The 19,730-nt window shown below is 41.3% G+C and overlaps 1 protein-coding gene across 1 annotated transcript in view; it reads left to right on the forward strand.

Moving 5' to 3' along the window:
• ZNF800 (zinc finger protein 800) overlaps positions 1-16,826 on the forward strand; it is a 122,703-nt gene extending 105,877 nt beyond the window's left edge. The window contains exon 7 of the transcript XR_003943559.1: positions 16,732-16,826. The gene's annotated coding sequence lies outside the window, so the exon portion shown is untranslated. The remainder of the gene's footprint in view (positions 1-16,731) is intronic.
• Positions 16,827-19,730: the final 2,904 nt, after the last annotated feature.

Genomic DNA, 19,730 nt, shown 5'->3' on the forward strand with positions numbered 1-19,730 from the left:
ATAGAGGAAGAGTTATGTTATGCCCATTACGTTCTTTGGTTTCTTAATGTTGCAGGGTTCTGATATTTAAGTAGGGTCGGTAGGGTATGCCTTTTTGAACAGGTACATTTTTAGTGATTTCCAAGTGTACAGCGCTGCGTACGTCTAGTAGCGCTATAGAAATTATAAGTAGTAGTAAGTTTGTTTTCACAGCTTTTGGTAGTGCGTTCCATAGTTGTGTGCTTATGTAGGAAAAGCTGGATGCATAAATTGATTTGTATTTAAGTCCTTTGCAGCTTGGGTAGTGGAGGTTTAGGTATGTTCTTGAAATGAATTTGCAAAACTATTGTTAGTAACATGTAATTTATCTCTAAAATGAAGCAAGGTACTAGAAGATTGGAGGGTGACCAATGTAACGCTGATTTTGTTTTTTTTTAAAAAAGGCTCCAGAGGTGATCTGGGAAATTATAGACTGGTGAGCCTGACATCGGTGCCAGGCAAAACGGTAGAGACTAGAACAAAATTACAGAGCATATACAAAAGCATGGATTAATGAGACAAAGCCAACATGGATTTAGTGAAGGGAAATCTTGCCTCACCAATCTACTACATTTCTTTGAAAGGGTGAAAAAAAACATTTGGATAAAGGTGAGCCAGTTGATATTGTGTATCTGGATTTTCAAAAGGCATTTGACAAAGTACCTCATGAAAGACTCCAGAGGAAATTGAAGAGTCATGGGATAGGAGGCAGTGCTCTATTGTGGATTAAAAACTGGTTAAAAGATAGAAACCAGAGAGTAGGGTTAAATGGTTAGTATTCTCATGGAGAAGGCTAGATAGTGGGGTTCCCCAGGGATCTGTGCTGGGACCGCTGCTTTTTAACATATTTATAAATGATCTAGAGATGGAAGTAACTAGTGAGGTAATTAAATTTGCTGATGACACAAAGTTATTCAAAGTCGTCAAATCGCAAGAGGATTGTGAACAATTGCAAGAGGACCTTACGAGACTGGGAGACTGGGCATCCAAATGGCAGATGATGTTTAATGTGAGCAAGTGCGAAGTGATGCATGTGGGAAAGAAGAACCCAAACTATAGTTACGTGATGCAAGGTTCCACATTAGGAGTCACTGACCAGGAAAGGGATCTAGGTGTCATCGTTGATGATACGTTGAAACCCTACAAAAGGAAATAGAATGTTAGGTATTATTATGAAAGGAATGGAAAACAAAAATGAGGATGTTATTGTGCCTTTGTATTGCTCCATGGTGCAACCACACTTTGAATACTGTGTGCATTTCTGGTCTCCGCATCTCAAAAAAGATATAATGGAATTAGAAAAGGTACAAAGAAGGGAGATGAAAATGATAAAGGGGATGGGCCGACTTCCCTATGAGGAAAAGCTAAAGTAGTGGCTAGGGCTCTTCAGCTTGGAGAAAAGACAGCTGAGGGGAGATATGATAGAGGTCTATGATGAATGGAGTGAAATGGGTAGATGTGAATCACTTGTTTTATTCTTTCCAAAAATACTATGACTAAGGGTCATGCAATGAAGCTACAAAGTAGTAAATTGAAAACAAATTGGAGAAAATATTTCTTTTCTCAACAAGTAATTAACATTTATGTACTTATCTATCGTTCTCTTCTTAGCAAAATTTTCCCACATCACCTCCTCTTATGTCTTCTTCCACATGATCTAAAACTGTACATGTCAAATCTTCAAATTGATGTGAACATTCCATGCAATGCAACACCATTAATGCTTTTTTTTTTCTGATGAAGCAAACACCATCTATGCTCATTCAAATGTATTCTTCACAGCCTGGTGGTTTTTCCAACATATATTTTTGAACAGGGATATTTCAATGCATAAACTCCATATGAACTTGTACAATCAGTTCCATATCATAATTTATAGAATTTGTGACTAATTGGATTGGAAAAAAAAATCAGATTATATCAAAATTCAACAAGATTTACAGTGGCCACAATTAAAGTGACCTAATTGTGAAAGTGCTTGCACTGTGTAGATCTTCCTGTCTTGTAACAATCCCTTAAGGTTTTTGTTTCTCGAAAATACCATACGTAAATCTTGTCCCTCAAAGACTGGATGGGTTTGCATAATAGCCCAATGTTGTTTGATATTTGCTGCTATTATGGAACTGTTTGAACAATGAGTTACACAAGTCTGAATATCCTTATCAGTTGATTTTTCAGATTTTGGTGTCAATAATAGTTCTCTATGGTTGTATTTCGCTCTTCTGTACGCTGTTTTCAACACCTTAGGATAACCACTCTGTAATAACCTGTTGATTAGCTTTTTAGATCACTTTTTAAAATCTTTTACATTTTACGAATCCTTCAATGTCATGTACGGCTGGCTTCCGCTGCTGACTTCTGCTGCACTCAGAGGCAGGCCACGGTGCTGATTTCTGTTGTGCTCAGGTGCAGGTCACTCCGGTGGCAGTTTGGCACTGGTGGTGCTGCCAAGATGCCTCCTCTCCGGCGCTGGCAAGGCATCTTCTGGCAAGGCCTTCATGGTAGGATCAAGGAAGAGTTGGCTGGTCAGGACATACCGACTACCTTAGATGATCTTATCACCCTCTAAGTCCAGATTGACGTGCGACACCAGGAGCATGCACAGGAATGTAACACGATGAGGCAGCTGCCCTGCCTGACTCCACGGTTTCAATGTCCCATGAATTCCTCTGCTCCCTCTTCTGCTGCTGAGGAGAAAACAGAAGAACCTATGCTTCTGGGCCAAAATTGACTTTGCATGCACCTTATATCAAGTTTCATCATAACAGAGTAGTCCTCCGCACTCACCCTAAGTTCTTAGGGTGAGTGCGGAGGACTACTCTGTTATGATGAAACTTCTTGCTGAAGATGGTGTCGGAGTTCCATCTGAACCGGTCAATTGTCTTGCCAACATTTTTTCCCCGTCCACATACCCGCCCTGGTGAAGACAAGTTGCACACCTTGGATTGTAAGAGAGCATTGGCCTTTTACGTGGAGTGGACAAGGCCCTATAGACAGTCTGCTCAGTTGTTTGTTTCTTTTAATCCCAACAGCAGGGGAGTCACCATCGGAAAATGCACAATCTCTAATTGGCTGGCGGATTGTATTTCCTTCACTTACGCCCAAGCTGGGCTGACTCTGGAGGGCCATGTCACGGCTCACAATGTTAGAGCCATGGCTGCGTCAGTGGCTCACTTGAAGTCAGCCTCTATTGAAGAGATTTGCAAGGCTGCAACGTGGTCTTCAGTCCACACATTCACATCTCACTACTGCCTTCGGCAGGATACCCGATGCGATAGTCGGTTTGGACAGTCGGTGCTGCAGAATCTGTTCGGGGTTTAGAATCTAACTCCACCTTCCTAGGCCCATTTCTTTTCTGTTCCAGGCTGCTCTCTCACGTAGTTGTGCTTCTTTTCAGGTCAATCTCTGTTATATCCTCACCGTTGCGAGGCCCAATTGACCAATGTTCATTGTTTTGAGTGAGCCTGGGAGCTAGGGATACCCCAATTGTGACAATAAACAGCCTGCTTGTCCTCGGAGAAAGTGAAGATACATACCTGTAGCAGGTATTCTTCGAGGACAGCAGGCTGATTATTCTCACAAACCCACCCTCCTCCCCTTGGAGTTGTTCTAGTTTCTCATTTGCTTTTTATTAAACTGAGGGACTCACGCTCATGTCACGGGCGGGAAGCCGGTTGCGCATGCGCGGTGCATTCTGCTCGCGTGACAGAGCGTTTGAGAGACTGCTTGCTTTCAAGTTTTTGCCGGTGTCCTGTGCCGTCGCAGATGACGACCCAATTGTGAGAATAATCAGCCTGCTGTCCTCGGAGAATACCTGCTACAGGTATGTATCTTCATTTTCATAGTACGGCGGGATATGCTTCACTTTCTTTTTCTCTGGTGTTGCACTGTATACAGAGTCTGGCATCTTGGGGGTTCAGTTTATTTTTTATTTCTATTTTTAGTTCACGATTCCTTATTCTATAATACATGACACTCTGATCTGCATATGAGAGATCTGTGCTAATCTGATTTGTTTAGTTTTCCAATAGGTTTATTAATGTTCTAGTATCCACTGCAGTGTTTGTAGTGCTGTCTTTTCCTAGGTGTGTCCTTGTTGTTTGACTTGTGGAAGTTACTGCTATTATGGTATTGTAGAATAGCTCTGAAGGTTCTGAGTGACATTTGTAGTGTTTTGTATTACTTCACACTATGCCTGGTTCTGATTTTGGATTTAGTCTACATCTTTCTTAGTAATAGCTCAAGGCAAGTTACTTTCAGGTACAGTAGGTATATTCCTGTCCCTGGAGGGTTTACAATTTAAGGGCTCTGTTTACTAAACCGTGCTATAGATGTGCTAATGTTTTTAGCTCAAGCTAAAAATTAGCGTGCACGCTAAACGCTAGAGACAAAAATATATGGGTGTCTTTAGTGTATAGCACACCTTAGTAAACAGGGCCCTAAGTGTTGTATCTGAGGCAATGCAGGGTTAATTGACTTGTTGAAGAACCCAAGGAGTATCAGTTGGATTTGAACCTTGACTTCCCTGATTCTCAGCCTGCTGCTTAAACCATTAGGTTCAGCTAATATAGATAATACATATTAGCTGTACCTAATGTTTGGTAACTCAACAGCAAACTAAAGGCTAGCAGAGCTGAAGCCTTGTCCAAAAACACTGATAGCTAAATTATTTTATGGCTGCCAGTAATCTCAAAATTGCTATTATAGGACTGCTGAACATCACAATTCATATGGTCAACTGGAAGGAGATAGGGCCAACTGAGAGCCAAATGTTAAAGCACTTGCATATATTTCAAGAATACTGCAAATATTATTCTGTTTAATATGTTGTACTATTTTACCATGCATTATTTTGATTTTCTTTTGGTAAATAATTCCCTAGAGTGCATAACGTGTGTATAATACCATCAGCAACAGAGGTACTGCGGGAGGCAGCTGGTAGACAGTGAAGGGGTCCTTCCGTGCTATGTTCAAAAGTGCCCCTACTATCCCCCTTTTTTTAAATAGTGGTGCTCACACAGGGGTAGCAGTGTTCCCTTTTAAGCTGTGAAAAATATCTAGTATCTGAGTAAAATTCAGAGTAGCTATAAAATACAGACGAACAAGTACAAAGAGCATGCAGACCATGGCTCATGGAATTCAATCGAACCTCCCTGCGAGTGTTTGTGTGTGCGTGCGCATATCTGTGTGTGTATCTGTAAGAAGTGCTCACAAGGTAATGTCATAGAACATTTTTGCTCACATTAACTCTGTCCTTTGCTCGTGAAGAAAGTGTTTTGCTCTTATTAACTCAGTCCTCAGACTTAAAAAAAAAAAAAAACACCCTAATTTTAAGATGGGGGACTACCTCAAGGAGTAGTTAGTTGAATGGGAACATATAGGAGAAAGGGAAAAGCAGTGGGCAAAACTGAAAAGTTATTTTAAGAGAAACAGACCTTTTTGTTAGAAAAGTAAATAAAAGTATGAGGGAAAGAAGGTCACTTTGGTTCTCAAATGCAGTGGCTGCAAAGGTAAGGAAAAAGAGGTTAGGCTTCATAAATTACAAGTCATTGCAGAAAGAGGAAGACAGACAACATAAGCTGCTAAAGTAGTCAGGAAAGAAAAGATACAAATGTGAGAAACAATAGCCAATACAGTAAAATGGGCGGCGAGGGGATAGACTTTTTTTTTTCTTGCTATGTCAATGATAGATATAGTTGCAATCACAGAGACATGGCTCAATGGTTCCCATGAATGGGATGCAAACATACCAGGCTGTAATCTTTTTAGGAAGGATAGAGAGGGGTGTAAAGGTGGAGGAGTTGCTCTGTATGTGAGAAATGATATCACAGCGACTGAAATGACAGGGAACTGGGGAAAGGAAGAAGCAATATGGATCACCTTAAAAAGAGAGGATAGAACCTCTATCCACGTGGGTGTTGTCTACAGACCACCGACACAATTGGAGCAACTAGATAAAGATCTGATCGCTGATATTCAAAAGTTGGGGAAGAAAAGAGAGCTGCTGTAGTTGGGAGATTTCAATGCCGGATGTAGATTGGAAGGTTCCATCTGCGGAATTGGAAAGAAGTAGAGAGATCGTGGATGCTTTTCAAAGTGCTTTGCTCAGACAAATGGTGACGGAACCCACAAGGGAGGGAGCGACGCTAGATCTGGTACTCACAAATGGGGATAGTGTGTCAAATGTCTGAGTGGGTGTCCACCTGGGCAGCAGTGACCATCAAACGGTTTGGTTTGATATGACGGCTGAAAAGGAGGGTGGCTACTCAAAACTGAAAGTCCTGGATTTCAAGCGTGCTGACTTTAGTAAAATGGGGGAATACCTGAGGAAGGAGCTGATGGGCTGGGATGACGTACGAGAAGTGGAAGGGCACTGGTCCAGGCTGAAAGAAGCTATAAATAGGGCCACGAACCTTTATGTAAGGAAAGTAAATAAAAGCAAGAGAAAAAGGAAACCGATATGGTTCTCCAAGCAAGTGGCTGAGAAAATAAAGGCTAAAGAGTTGGCATTCCAGAAATACAAAAAAACTCAAGAAAAGGGACACGAGGAGGAATACCGGATGAAACTGAAAGAAGCCAAGAGAGAGATACGTCTGGCGAAAGCGCAAACGGAAGAACAAATGGCTAGAAATGTAAGGAGAGGTGGCAAAATTTTCTTCAGGTATATTAGTGAAAGGAGAATGACTAAAAAGGGAATTGTGAGACTAAAAGATACTGCGAACCGCTATGTGGATAATGATGAAGAAAAAGCAAATTTGCTAAATAGATACTTCTGTTCTGTTTTCACAGAAGAAAATCCTGGAGAAGGACCGCGATGGACTGCAAAAAGTACAAATGAGATTGAAGTGGATAGAGCACTGTTCACAGAAGAGAGTGTGTATGAACAACTTGAAAAGCTAAAGGTGGACAAAGCCATGGGACTGGATGGGATCCACCCTAGGATATTGAGGGAGCTCAGAGAGGTTCTGGCGGGTCCTCTTAAAGATTTGTTTAATAAATCCTTGGAGACAGGAGAGGTTCCGAGGGATTGGAGATCGGTGGATGTGGTCCCTCTTCACAAAAGTGGTGATAGGGAAGAAGCTGGAAACTACAGGCAGGTAAGCCTCACTTCGGTTATTGGAAAAGTAATGGAAGCCATGCTGAAGGAAAGGATAGTGAATTTCCTGGAAGCCAATAAGTTGCAAGATCCGAGACAACATGGATTTACCAAAGGGAAATCGTGCCAAACGAACCTCATTGAGTTCTTTGATTGGGTGACAGGAGAATTGAATCAGGGACGAGCTATGGACGTAATCTACTTAGATTTCAGCAAAGCTTTTGACACGGTTCCCCACAGGAGGCTCTTAAATAAACTGGATGGGCTGAAGATAGGACCCGAAGTGGTGAACTGGATTAGGAACTGGTTGACGGACAGACGCCAGAGGGTGGTGGTGAATGGAATTCGCTCGGAGGAGCGAAAGGTAAGTAGTGGAGTGCCTCAAGGATCGGTGCTGGGGCCGATTCTGTTCAATATATTTGTGAGTGACATTGCCGAAGGGTTAGAAGGTAAAGTTTGCCTATTTGCGGATGATACTAAGATCTGTAACAGAGTGGACACCCAGGAGGGAGTGGAAAACATGAAAAAGGACCTACGGAAGCTAGAAGAATGGTCTAAGGTTTGGCAATTAAAATTCAATGCGAAGAAATGCAAAGTGATGCACTTAGGAAGTAGAAATCCACGGGAGACGTATGTGTTAGGTGGGGAGAGTCTGATAGGTACGGGCGGAGAGAGGGATCTTGGGGTGATAGTATCTGAGGATTTGAAGGCGACGAAACAGTGTGACAAGGCGGTGGCCGTAGCTAGAAGGTTGTTAGGCTGTATAGAGAGAGGTGTGACCAGCAGAAGAAAGGGGGTGTTGATGCCCCTGTATAAGTCGTTGGTGAGGCCCCACCTGGAGTATTGTGTTCAGTTTTGGAGGCCGTATCTTGTTAAGGATGTAAAAAGAATTGAAGCGGTGCAAAGAAAAGCTACGAGAATGGTATGGGATTTGCGTTACAAGACGTATGAGGAGAGACTTGCTGAACTAAACATGTATACTCTGGAGGAAAGGAGAAACAGGGGTGATATGATACAGACATTCAAATATTTGAAAGGTATTAATCCGCAAACGAACCTTTTCCGGAGATGGGAAGGTGGTAGAACGAGAGGACATGAAATGAGATTGAAGGGGGGCAGACTCAAGAAAAATGTCAGGAAGTATTTTTTCACGGAGAGAGTAGTGGATGCTTGGAATGCCTTCCCACGGGAGGTGGTGGAAATGAAAATGGTAACGGAATTCAAACATGCGTGGGATAAGCATAAAGGAATCCTGTGCCGAAGGAATGGATCCTCAGGAGCTTAGTCAAGATCGGGAGGCGGGGCTGGTGGTTAGGAGGCGGGGATAGGGCTGGGCAGACTTATACTGTCTGTGCCAGAGCCGGTGGTGGGAAGCAGGACTGGTGGTTGGGAGGTGAGGATAGTGCTGGGCAGGCTTATACGGTCTGTGCCTGTGCCAGAGCCGGTGGTTGGGAGGCGGGGATAGTGCTTGGCAGACTTATACGGTCTGTGCCCTGAAGAGCACAGGTACAAATCAAAGTAGGGTATACACAAAAAGCTGCAAATATGAGTTATCTTGTTGGGCAGACTGGATGGACCGTGCGGGTCTTTTTCTGCCGTCATCTACTATGTTACTATGTTAGGAGAAAGTACAAAATTGCCATTGTGAGGGGAAGAATGTAGAAGCTGATAAGGATGGAAGGGCAGACTGGATAGGCCATATTGTCTTTATCTGCTGTCATTTTTTCTGTTTCTATATTTCTTACATATTGAAAACCTCAAGTAATATCACTTGAACATGTTCCTTTGTAAAATGACTGTTCCCACTTCATATCTTGTTAGCTACACATGCTTTTCACAGGGTCTTAGAGGTATTTTACAAAAGGCTCCCTAACCATTGAGGCTTTTGCAAAAATACTTTGCAAATTGGTCAGCCTAGGATATAATGGCTATGATGTAATTTTTGACATCATAGCCGTTATGGACTGCTTGGTTCCCATTTCATGTTCTATTATGGTTGATCCCAGGCCTTAGGCAAATTGTGAGGGATTAGCTTGAAAGTAGTATTTTTGTTGATACAGTGTGAATATTAATCTTTGCTGGTTGTGTGTTTGAAGATTAAATACCATCGTACACAAAGTGCAGCTTTTCAACATTTTTTAAAAATCAACTGCCCTTTACTATAAAGAAATTATGTCTTTCTTTTTGCTTTTCAAACTTTTTGGCTACTTTTCCTCTCTTGTATTTCTAGAACTCTCCTAAATACTATTAATTGCAATCTGGGTTTAATTTTGTTCTCACACAGTCTTAGGAACAACAGGCCCACAACAGACTATTTATCTTGCCTTTATCCACTCTTTTGTAAAGCAAAGCCATGATAATAGCCTTTACGTTTGCTTTATTGCTCACTTATATATGCATTAAAGAGCCTGCCCTAGATTTCCCCACAATGCCTTATCAGCAGACAGCTTTATGCTGTCCTTCACTATAAATCTTGATGTGCAATAGAGACATCTATTTCTGAGCTTCCTAAAGGCCACCTGTTCCAGCTTTGTTTTGTCTAATTGACAGATTTCAATATGAGAATTTTCTTCATGCATATGTGTTTTTTTTTTCCTTCAGAAACCTACTTAACCACTATTAGATCTTGACATGACACAAATTTCAATCAGGCTCCAGCAAAATCATTCTTATTCTACTTTGTTGTTATATCTTCTGCGTTCTCAGCTGTCACATTATCTCACACCCAAGTTATTCAGTACGTTTTATTTTTCTATTCCTTTTCTCACCTGTTCTGCCTTCCACAGAGCTCAAATATTATACTGCTTTAAAGCAACTACAACATTTTTATAGATCAGAAATTTCATGGGCTGGCTTGGCTGCTCGGTGGTGGTGCTGCTATGTGTGAATTGGATTTGATTCCTGAACATGCTGTTTGATGCTTGGGTCACTTGGTGCTGGCAGTACAAAAGCGAGTGTTCCCATGAGGGAGCACAGTGGAAAGTTATGGCAGGAAATGTAGTTCATATCTTTCAACCAGAGGATTGTTGACTGATGGGTAGAGCTAGGCTAGAGAAGGGTGTAAAAAAATGGTTCACATGAGTCTGATCCCATTGTAGAGGCTGACAGCACAGAAGACTGCCCGGTCTCCCCTCTGTTGTGGCTGCCAAAGGCTCAGTGTGTGTTTCAGAACTGAAGAACTTGATCCTGAAGGGGGGTTGGGGAAGGGTGAGAGAGAACAGCTGGTGCTAATGCAAGACTCATGCTGGCCAAAAGGAACAGTGCTGAGATCAAGTCTCAAACAAGCCTTCCCTCCAGCTTTACCAATCAGCGAGTACTGATGTGACCTTAGCATGCTGACTAGGGCCAAGCTAGTACCAACAGAAGGAGAAACCAAAAGAAAGGACGAGAAAAAGACATTTTAAAAATTAGGCTAACCGTTCTTTATCTTTAATAGGGTTAGTTTCAAATTGAGCTGGAAGGTCAAAAGCAGTATAAGAGGTTGCTTAAAAAAATACTATTGATAATATGACTAGCACTTCTGAGCCGCAGCTATAATGAAACCTCAGGGGTTCAGTTTTTTACGTGGCTGGGAACAACAGAGCACATGAGGGGGGGATTTGAGACCATGTTCCAAGAATGGAGTTGGGTGCTGGTTGTGGTGGCCACCATAGCTGGACCAAAGTCAGGGCCTGTAATGAGGAGGGTCCACCAGAGATGTGAGCTGCATATGTGGCACATAGCTGAAAAGGAGGTAGGCTGAGTTTGAGGTCTGGACTGGAGATGTTCGCAAATGTGTAGATGCTCAAATGGAGAGGCCCAATGGTGTGAGACTGGACAGCAGGGTGAGTAAGACGGGGGAAGAAAATTACACAAAATCCTATGCCTACACAGAGCTAAGGGAGAGCTGCCAGTATGAAGACCTCAATATGAGGGTGATCCAAGCAAACTACTTGGAGGGTAGAGAAAACCACAGGAGTCCTGAATTAGACTATGGACAAAATCAGGATCTGGAGAGGTGATTAAGGTTCTGAGATCACAAATTGTGGCAACAGGCACCTGAGTATTTGCTGGCTCTGGGAAGGTATCGATGAGTAGAAGTCTCAATGGGGATCAGGGCAAAAGTAAAAATGTTGGAGAGATGCCTGGCTTAAAAGGAGACTGGAAAAGGAGATTTGCTCCATTTTAAGGGATCCTTATGAAATACTGGGATGGGGGACTCTGACAAAGTTAAAATGGGGTTCTGAAGGGTAAATAAGGAAGTTGTGTGTGTGTGAAGTGAAAATACAGTGTGCACACTTGGAAGATCAGAAAAATAGAAGTGCAGAACGTACAGTCACTGTAGGCGTTCATACTACAAGAACAGGACTTCTGAATGCATGAAGCTGGCTGCACTGCTTCTCAGAGGAATCTTGAGCTTTTTGCTGTTTGCAGAGAGCGATGTGGCTGAATGTAAGCTTGAGCTATCTGGTGCAGGAAGTTCAGGGTGGTCTCTCAGTTTGAAGTCCCACGAGTAGGGTTACCATATTTGCAGAGACAAAAAAGAGGACACAAAAAATAAAATGCCACCTCTCCCATATCCCCCCACCCCTAGCCCTGCCCCTCCCACATACTCACCTTGACTTCCCAAGAAAGCAATGAAAATATTGGTAAAAGTAACAGAAATACATTTTCTTCCGTAGTCTTAATACAAAATTATAAAAGATGTATATTTACAAAAAAGCAAACATCATGAACAGCATGGTCCCCCTTTCCTTTCCCTTCTATCCAGAAGCAGCATGCATCCTTCTCTCCCTCCTTTCCTTGAGCATCTTGCCCACTCCTCTCCCTCCCATCCACTTGCAACTTGCCCCCTTCTCTCCCTCCTATCCATGAGCAGTTCTGTAGAAAATAAAAATAAAAAACAACAAAAAATTATAAACCCAACATTTGTAGGCAACAGGGTGCAATTTCTAGGTGCCATGGCAACCTGGCTTGGGATTTGTTGAGCCCTGTCATAGAAGCTAATTTTATAAATCTTTTTTCATTTGTAAAATGCAAATTTATGCTTGTAAAAGGCCTTTTATGAAATTAGGTCATACCTCAAAATGCATGCAGTGCAAGTACATAGTTGGTTTGCTCAGTGGAGGATTTTATATGCTAACATTTATATCTACTCCTTCAACATAGGCATATTTTCTCCAGGATACTGTGCTAGAAATTTTTTTAAAGACACGTAGAGCAGCATTTTAGAAAGGATGTTCAAAACTGAATTTAGATATCCAAGTTTGAAGTTCTGTCAATATCTTAGAAATAGGTCTGCCACCTTAGAGCCTAGTCTACTGGTGAAATGGACCTTCATGTGTGGGTGACGTACAGCATGAACATTGATTGTAGAAAAATAGATGTCTAAAATATCAGCGGGGTAACAGGGATTAGATTATTGTGAAAGCCAATTGTAGTAAAATAGATGTCTAAAAAATATCAACGGGGTAACACAGGGGTTCGATTTTAGATTCTTGTGAAAGCCTCCCACTTTACCTTGCTGATGTGGTCATCCTTTAGGAGCCACACAAGCTGTTGAGGTCAGTAGCAGATTTTAGGTTAGAGGTCCCAGTTCTATCTAGGGTGCATTTTTTTTAATATGGCACCTACACTGTGGAATAGTCTCCCTGTCTCTGTGCTCAGAAAGTTTGTTAAAGAAGTTTAAAGCAGTGGAGGCAGTGCATGCACATCTCTCTCATGAATATTCATTGTAGATATCCTGAAAACCTGACTGGTGGGGTACCTCCAGGACCAGGTTTGGGAACCACTGGTAAAAGGGCAGCTCAAGGCATATTTTTTTTGAGGTTGCCTTTGGTACATGAAGTGGTGGTAGTGGGGGTGATACTTCCTTGGGTACGCTAGATATTAACCTTCTGTTATGGTTGGTGTGGTATGGATGTTCTTTCCTTTTATTATATTGGAATTCTTTTTCTGTCTTTTATATTTGCATTTATTTATTTTATTGTACACTGCTGTGATCTGCAAAGCCAGGTGGTATAGCAAATGTTAATAAACTGTATGTTATGAAATGTCAACATAACCGTTTATATTCCAGCACATAAACATCTATGTTGGCCATTTTAGAAACATGGAGGGGCATTTTCAATATGTCATCCAAGTCCAATTGTTTTGCTGATAAAAGTCTAAAATTCTGAACTCAATTTTTGAACCGGAAAAATTTCTATTTTTTTGTTTGTTTTGAAAATCACTATATTTCAGATGTATTTGTGCTCAGTACGTATTTCTTTAGGTATAATTTTCAAAAAAACAAACATGTCCGACAGAAAAAATGCATAAAAACAAGCTATAGGGATGTCTGTGTGTCACTATTCCTAGTTAACTGGCCACACAGGCATCCCAGCAGAGCAGAGAGGCAGCGTATTTGTCAGTGTACTGGAATTTATATAAAGGGAAGAAATCCCACCTAAACACCCTTATTTTGTATTGTGAACCCTCAAGAAACACCCCAAAACCTACTGTACATCACTACAGAAGCTCTCAGTTCTGCAGGTGTCTCCTATCTATAGGTGCAGTCGCTATTTTCTGGGTCTTGGAAGGCTCACAATTTCTATGACAAGTGTACTAGTTAGAGTGGGATAAGAACCTGGGTCCCTTTCTCTGTAGTCCACTGCACTGACAACTAGCCTACTCCTGGGACCAGCTTGTTACTCTAATAGGAATGGCCATAATATCTGAAGCTGTTACTGTCATATTTTTGAGGGGGTGGGGGGGGGGGGGGGTCAGTGACCACTGGAGGATTAAGGGGGTGCATGCATTAATCCCTCCAGTGGTCAGTTAGGGCACCTTTTGTGACTTAGTCATAATTGAAACAGGTCCAGATAAAAAGTCCCAGTTTTTGTCTAGACATCTTTATCTTGTTCCATTAACACTGAAAAATGTCCAAATTCTGGGCCCACCAAAATCCTGCCCAAAACATGCCCGCAACATGACCTCTTGTGATTCAGTTGAACTCTGGAGAAAACCGTCTGAAATCTGATTTTCAAAAATTGCAACTTGGACATTTTCTTGTGAAAAATGTCCATCTGCTACTTTGTGCTGCTTTTGAGACATTTTTTTCTCTTTTGAAAATTTGTGCAATAGACATCTGTTTCTTCCAAAGAACTTAGTATTTCTTGCCAGTTTCACTGGGGAGATGAAGGAAGTAACCTCCAATTGACAGGAGCATTTTTCAGAAATCTGGATAGCCCAGGTAGCAGGTCTAACTTGTGACATTCTTCTGAAATGGGGAATGATTGTTTTGAGCCTACTCTAGTCTAACCCCAAACACATCCAGACTATGCCCCCTTTCCATTTGAATGGTTTTCAGTTGTAGATGTCCATATCTAGGCTTTGAAAAATCATAACTTAGATGTCTATACATGATAGACATCTAAGTGTCAGTTTACGGGCATCCAAGATAAGAATGATGCTTCTCAGCAGCGGCCGTACCATTAGGCCACATGGGCATCCCACCCCCATGCCTGCTGCGCTCTGGCATTGCCCCCACCCTTTCTTCCCTGAATTTATCTTCTTTTCTTGCTTTCCAAAAGTCAGGGCGGCAGTGGTTCCCATACGCTGCCCTGCCGCCAACCACTTTTCTCTTACGGCCTTCCTCTCTGCCGTACTTCCTGTTTCCTCGGAGGCAGGGTGGGCCACAGTAGAGAGAAGGGGTCTGGGCCAGTTGCAGGCAGCATATGGAAATTGCTGCTGCCCTGAGTTTTGGATAGCCAGAAAAGAAGGTAAATTTGGGGAAGGAAGGAAGGGGGGAGATGGACTGGGGGGGTGGGGGGCAGGTGGAGTGGCAGACCATCCCCTTGCCCCAGGTGGCAGAATGTCTTGGATACTCAACACCTATAAGTGAAATATGTATACTCCCAATAAATTTAGTCAAAATCTAAATTTATAGGGAGTAAATATGTTTTGCTTCTAACATAAACACCATAGGCACTTATGTCGCTTTATAAAATATGCTAAAAATAGGCACCTTCCTGCTCACTTATCCTAGGTGCCCTGTTATAAAATTATCATACATGCAAAAAAAAATCTTTATAAAATTATATAAAATCTATATAAAATTAGGGAGTAATTTTATAAAGATTTTTTTGCACGTATTTGAAACATACATGTAAGAGGCCTTTTATAATGTACCAGCTGGCTTTAATGTATGCTCTTTCCCACCCTGCTGCGATGCATGTGCAGATTCTCGTAACCATCAATATTTGGTTGCCAACTATAATTATTGTTAATTGGTGCATCAATAATACACTGAAACCTTCTGCTCAGTGTGCTGCTGCGGCTCGGAAAGCAAATAGAATGTTGGGTAATATTAGGAAAGGTATGGAAAACAGGTGTGAGGATGTTATAATGCTGTTATATCGCTCCATGGTGCGACCGCACCTTGAGTATTGTGTTCAATTCTGGTCGCCACATCTCAAGAAAGATATAGTGGAACTGGAAAAGGTGCAGCGAAGGAAAACTAAAATGATAGCGGGGATGGGACGACTTCCCTATGAAGAAAGACTAAGGAGGCTAGGGCTTTTCAGCTTGGAGAAGAGACGGCTGAGGGGAGACATGATAGAGGTATATAAAATAATGAGTGGAGTGGAACAGGTGGATGTGAAGCGTCTGTTCACGCTTTCCAAAAATACTAGGACTAGGGGGCATGCGATGAAACTACAGTGTAGAAAATTTAAAACAAATCGGAGAAATTTTTCTTCACCCAATACGTAATTAAACTCTGGAATTTGTTGCCGGAGAACATGGTGAAGGCGGTTAGCTTGGCAGAGTTTAAAAAGGGTTAGACAGTTTCCTAAAGGACAAGTTCATAAACCGCTACTAAATGGACTTGGGAAAAATCCACAATTCCAGGAATAACATGTATAGAATGTTTGTACGTTTGGGCAGCTCGCCAGGTGCCCTTGGCCTGGATTGGCCGCTGTCGTGGACAGGATGCTGGGCTCAATGGACCCTTGGTCTTTTCCCAGTGTGTCATTACTTATGTACTTATAATATTTGCACGTGCATCTGGCTTCACTGCCCCTCCCATGGCCACATCCCTTTCAAGATATTCACTATGGGAGTTAGGGGCCCTGCTTTATAGCAGTGTTTCCCAAGTCCAGTCCTGGAGTACATCTTGCCAGTCAGGTTTTCAGGATATCAACAAATAAGCATGAAAGAGATTTGCATATAATGGAGGCAATGTATGCAAATCAAGGTAATGCATATTCATTGTGGATATCCTGAAAACCTGACTGGCAAGGGGGTACTCCAAGACTGGACTTGGGAAACACTGCTATAAGGCAGGGCCCCTAACTCCCATAGTGCATATCTTGAAAGGGATGTGGCCATGGGAGGGGCATGGTGTGTCAGGGGCATTTTGAAAAGTTACGCACATAGTTATGTAATACTGGGTAAGCATGCCTAACTTGGGTGCCAGCATTTACACCAGTCTTTAGCAGGTGTAAGTCAGTCTGGCACCCAAAGTTAGGCATGGGAATCAGCACTATGTGCTATTCTATAAAGGACGCTTGCCCTTTATAAAATAGCGCTTAGTTCTGATATTTTTCAGTGCACATTTTGAGCGCTATTAATATAATTCCCTCCTTTGTGAATAGGTGTATCCAAAGGAATTACCGGGGTGGAGCATAGGTGGAGTTCAGAAGTACTCATGATGATAAAATACTGTACAGGTAAAGTTCACAAGTATGCATGTTGATTAAATATTTCCACCTGCTCTCGAGCAGGTGTTACATTCTACGCCGGCATTCAAGGTGTGATTTCTGCCACATAGGCTATTATTTTATGAAGACACATGGGCACCCACAGAAAGGGTAATTCTATATGGAGCCATGAATGTTTGGGTGGAAGGTATGTGCATAAAAGCTAGTATTCTAGTCATTTATATGTGTATGTGAACAAATACTCATAAATAACAATAATCCACATATACACTATTCTGTAACTATGCACCTATCTTCAATGAAGGTGGGCATTCAGAAGAACAGAAATTGGATAGAGTATGGGTGGGGTATGTAGTTATGTGCGTAAATTATAGAATACTATAATTTGTGTACATATTTCTCTTATCTAGGTGTAAACATTTGCACAAGCTCCATGGTGCATGGTGGATGAGTGTCTTAATGGTTATAGAAGCAGACTGTAGAACCAAGGAACCCTGGCTCACATCTTATTGTGGCTCCTATGACCTTGGGTAAGTCACTTAACCCTCCATTGCCTCAAGTGTAAGCTTAGATTGTGAGCCATCCAGGGCCAAGGAAATACCTAGCTTACCCAAATCATATACCTCACATTGAGCTATAACTGAAAAAGGCATAATCCAAATCAATAAATACCTATATGAATACTTAATTTAATTTTGACATTTATAATCCGCTTAACATTTAAGTACCTTCCTATAAAATTACCCTCATAGGGCTAAATTCTATATATGTGCCTAAAATCTTGAAATTTGGAGCTGTGACAGCTCACTTTTACCAGACTCAACGGGATTTCCTTACACCAAAGGTCTTTTTTTAAGACCATATTTTACCATCATCTGATATCAATGTTTATTGACCATTGGATGATTTCATATCCTGAAGCAGGCCTGTGGCTGAAGCATAGGGCTGGGGAATGCACCTACATTTAGGTATGGCCATTGACGCCACTGAAATCCTAAATGTAGGCATGTTCCCCTGAATTCTATGACAACACACTTAAATGCCCACACTTCTCCTATGGTTGTGCCCTCTTTTCAGCTACGTGTGCTAGAATTTATACATGCCTTTTTTTTTTTTAGAATACACCTAAAAAGAAGCATGCATAAATTCCAATTATTGCCATTTGGTAATGATAATTGGTTATCAGCCAATTATCACCAATTGGCTTGTTACTCCATTATCACACATAAATTGGAGGCACACCCAATTTAACATGCGCTACTGGCCGCACCTTATATAGAAGCCAGGGGATAATGTTTTTTATTCACTATAACCCCATAATGCCACAGGAAACCATTAAAATGTGAAAATGGTTTACACAGCTACCCTGTAGGGTATGAACCCCAGAACTGGCAATAGTGAAATTATCTCAAAAACACGTAAATCACTCCTTTTATACAGTCTGTAGATGAGCGCAAGCCCTTGAACTGTATAGAAAAATTTATGTAAATAAAGTAGCCTCAATAGCCCAGGGAACCTACAATTAGGACTCCACTGAATTGGCTAACATCATGCATTATTAAAAAACAGAAATAAAACAAGCACAGTATAAAAAAAGAAACTATATGAAATCCTGACTTTTCTCAAGTTTCAATCCCTTGTTTAGATCTATCTCAAAGGAAAATAATCTGCCTTTGAAGTATGTTATCTAACAGAGCACTGTTAAAAAAAAACAAAAACAAAGGAAGACGTTGACAGCGACATGTAGAACCAATCTGCAAATTCATTCACTCACTCATCTTTACAGCATTCCATGCTTAAATATAGGATAACATCCAATGAAGAAACTCATCTTATATATCTGCAGTTCTAATGACAATACTCTCTCTGAGCAGAAAATGCATGCCAATGAAGGAAAGTGTCATATCAGACTATCCTACAAGCTCAAAGCAGTCTAAATAAAACAGAGGAGGTAAGTAGAGTTGCCATATCACTAGATTAACCTGAATAGGCTGATTCAGTCCTAATTTTGCAGTCTAGCATGCGTTGAGTTACATTCTACTTTCCTTAAGAAAAGCAAAACTAGAACTTCATTCAATGGGCAAAACCAGTACTGGATCAGCCTGTTCAATTAAACCTCAATGATGCTTCAATCCTAATAGCAAGTAAAATGCAGTTTCTCTGTGTAGTGTACTTGAATCGGTAAGTCTACTACGTGACTTTTACGTTTTCGGTTCTTTTACGTTTTGTTGATGCATCTTGGCCTCAGAAAAGAAGGAAAAAATAAGAGGCTGGCTGAAAGAGAGAGCTCTTAGGAGTCAGTATTACTTGAAAGTGAAGAGGAATTGTGTGTGGGGGGGGGGGGGGGGAGTGTTTTTAAAAAAATGTTATTTATAAAATTTCAAATTAAATTCAAGACATACAATCCTTATATAACAGAAAAAGACATTAAGAATTACTAGGAAGAATTAACAAAGGAAATTAATAGTCTGTTTTATTTTATTTTTGTTTATTTTTGTTACATTTGTACCCCGCACTTTCCCACTCATGGCAGGCTCAATGCGGCTTACATATTGTATACAGGTACTTATTTGTACCTGGGGCAATGGAGGGCAACTTGAGATGGACGACAAGGTAAAGAATGACATGGGGATAAAATTTGTCCCCATCCCCGCAGGTTTGTCTCTGTCCCCACCCCATCCCCGTGGGCTCTGTTCTCATCTGCAGAAGCCTCAAACATTTATGATTTTATATTTAAATCTTTTTATTAAAGTATAAAAAGGAACAATATGCTGTGCAACTGTTGTGTATAAATTACAAATAGAAAACAATAATAACAATGAGCAGTTATAATAAACACTCCCACCACCACCACCACCACTACCCTCTACCCTTCCAACCCCAACAATAGCTGACTTCTACTACCCCAAGGAATCCTAATCCACCCTGTTAAA

The sequence above is a fragment of the Microcaecilia unicolor genome, chromosome 10, assembly GCF_901765095.1.
Source record: "Microcaecilia unicolor chromosome 10, aMicUni1.1, whole genome shotgun sequence".
NCBI classification, from domain to species: domain Eukaryota; kingdom Metazoa; phylum Chordata; class Amphibia; order Gymnophiona; family Siphonopidae; genus Microcaecilia; species Microcaecilia unicolor.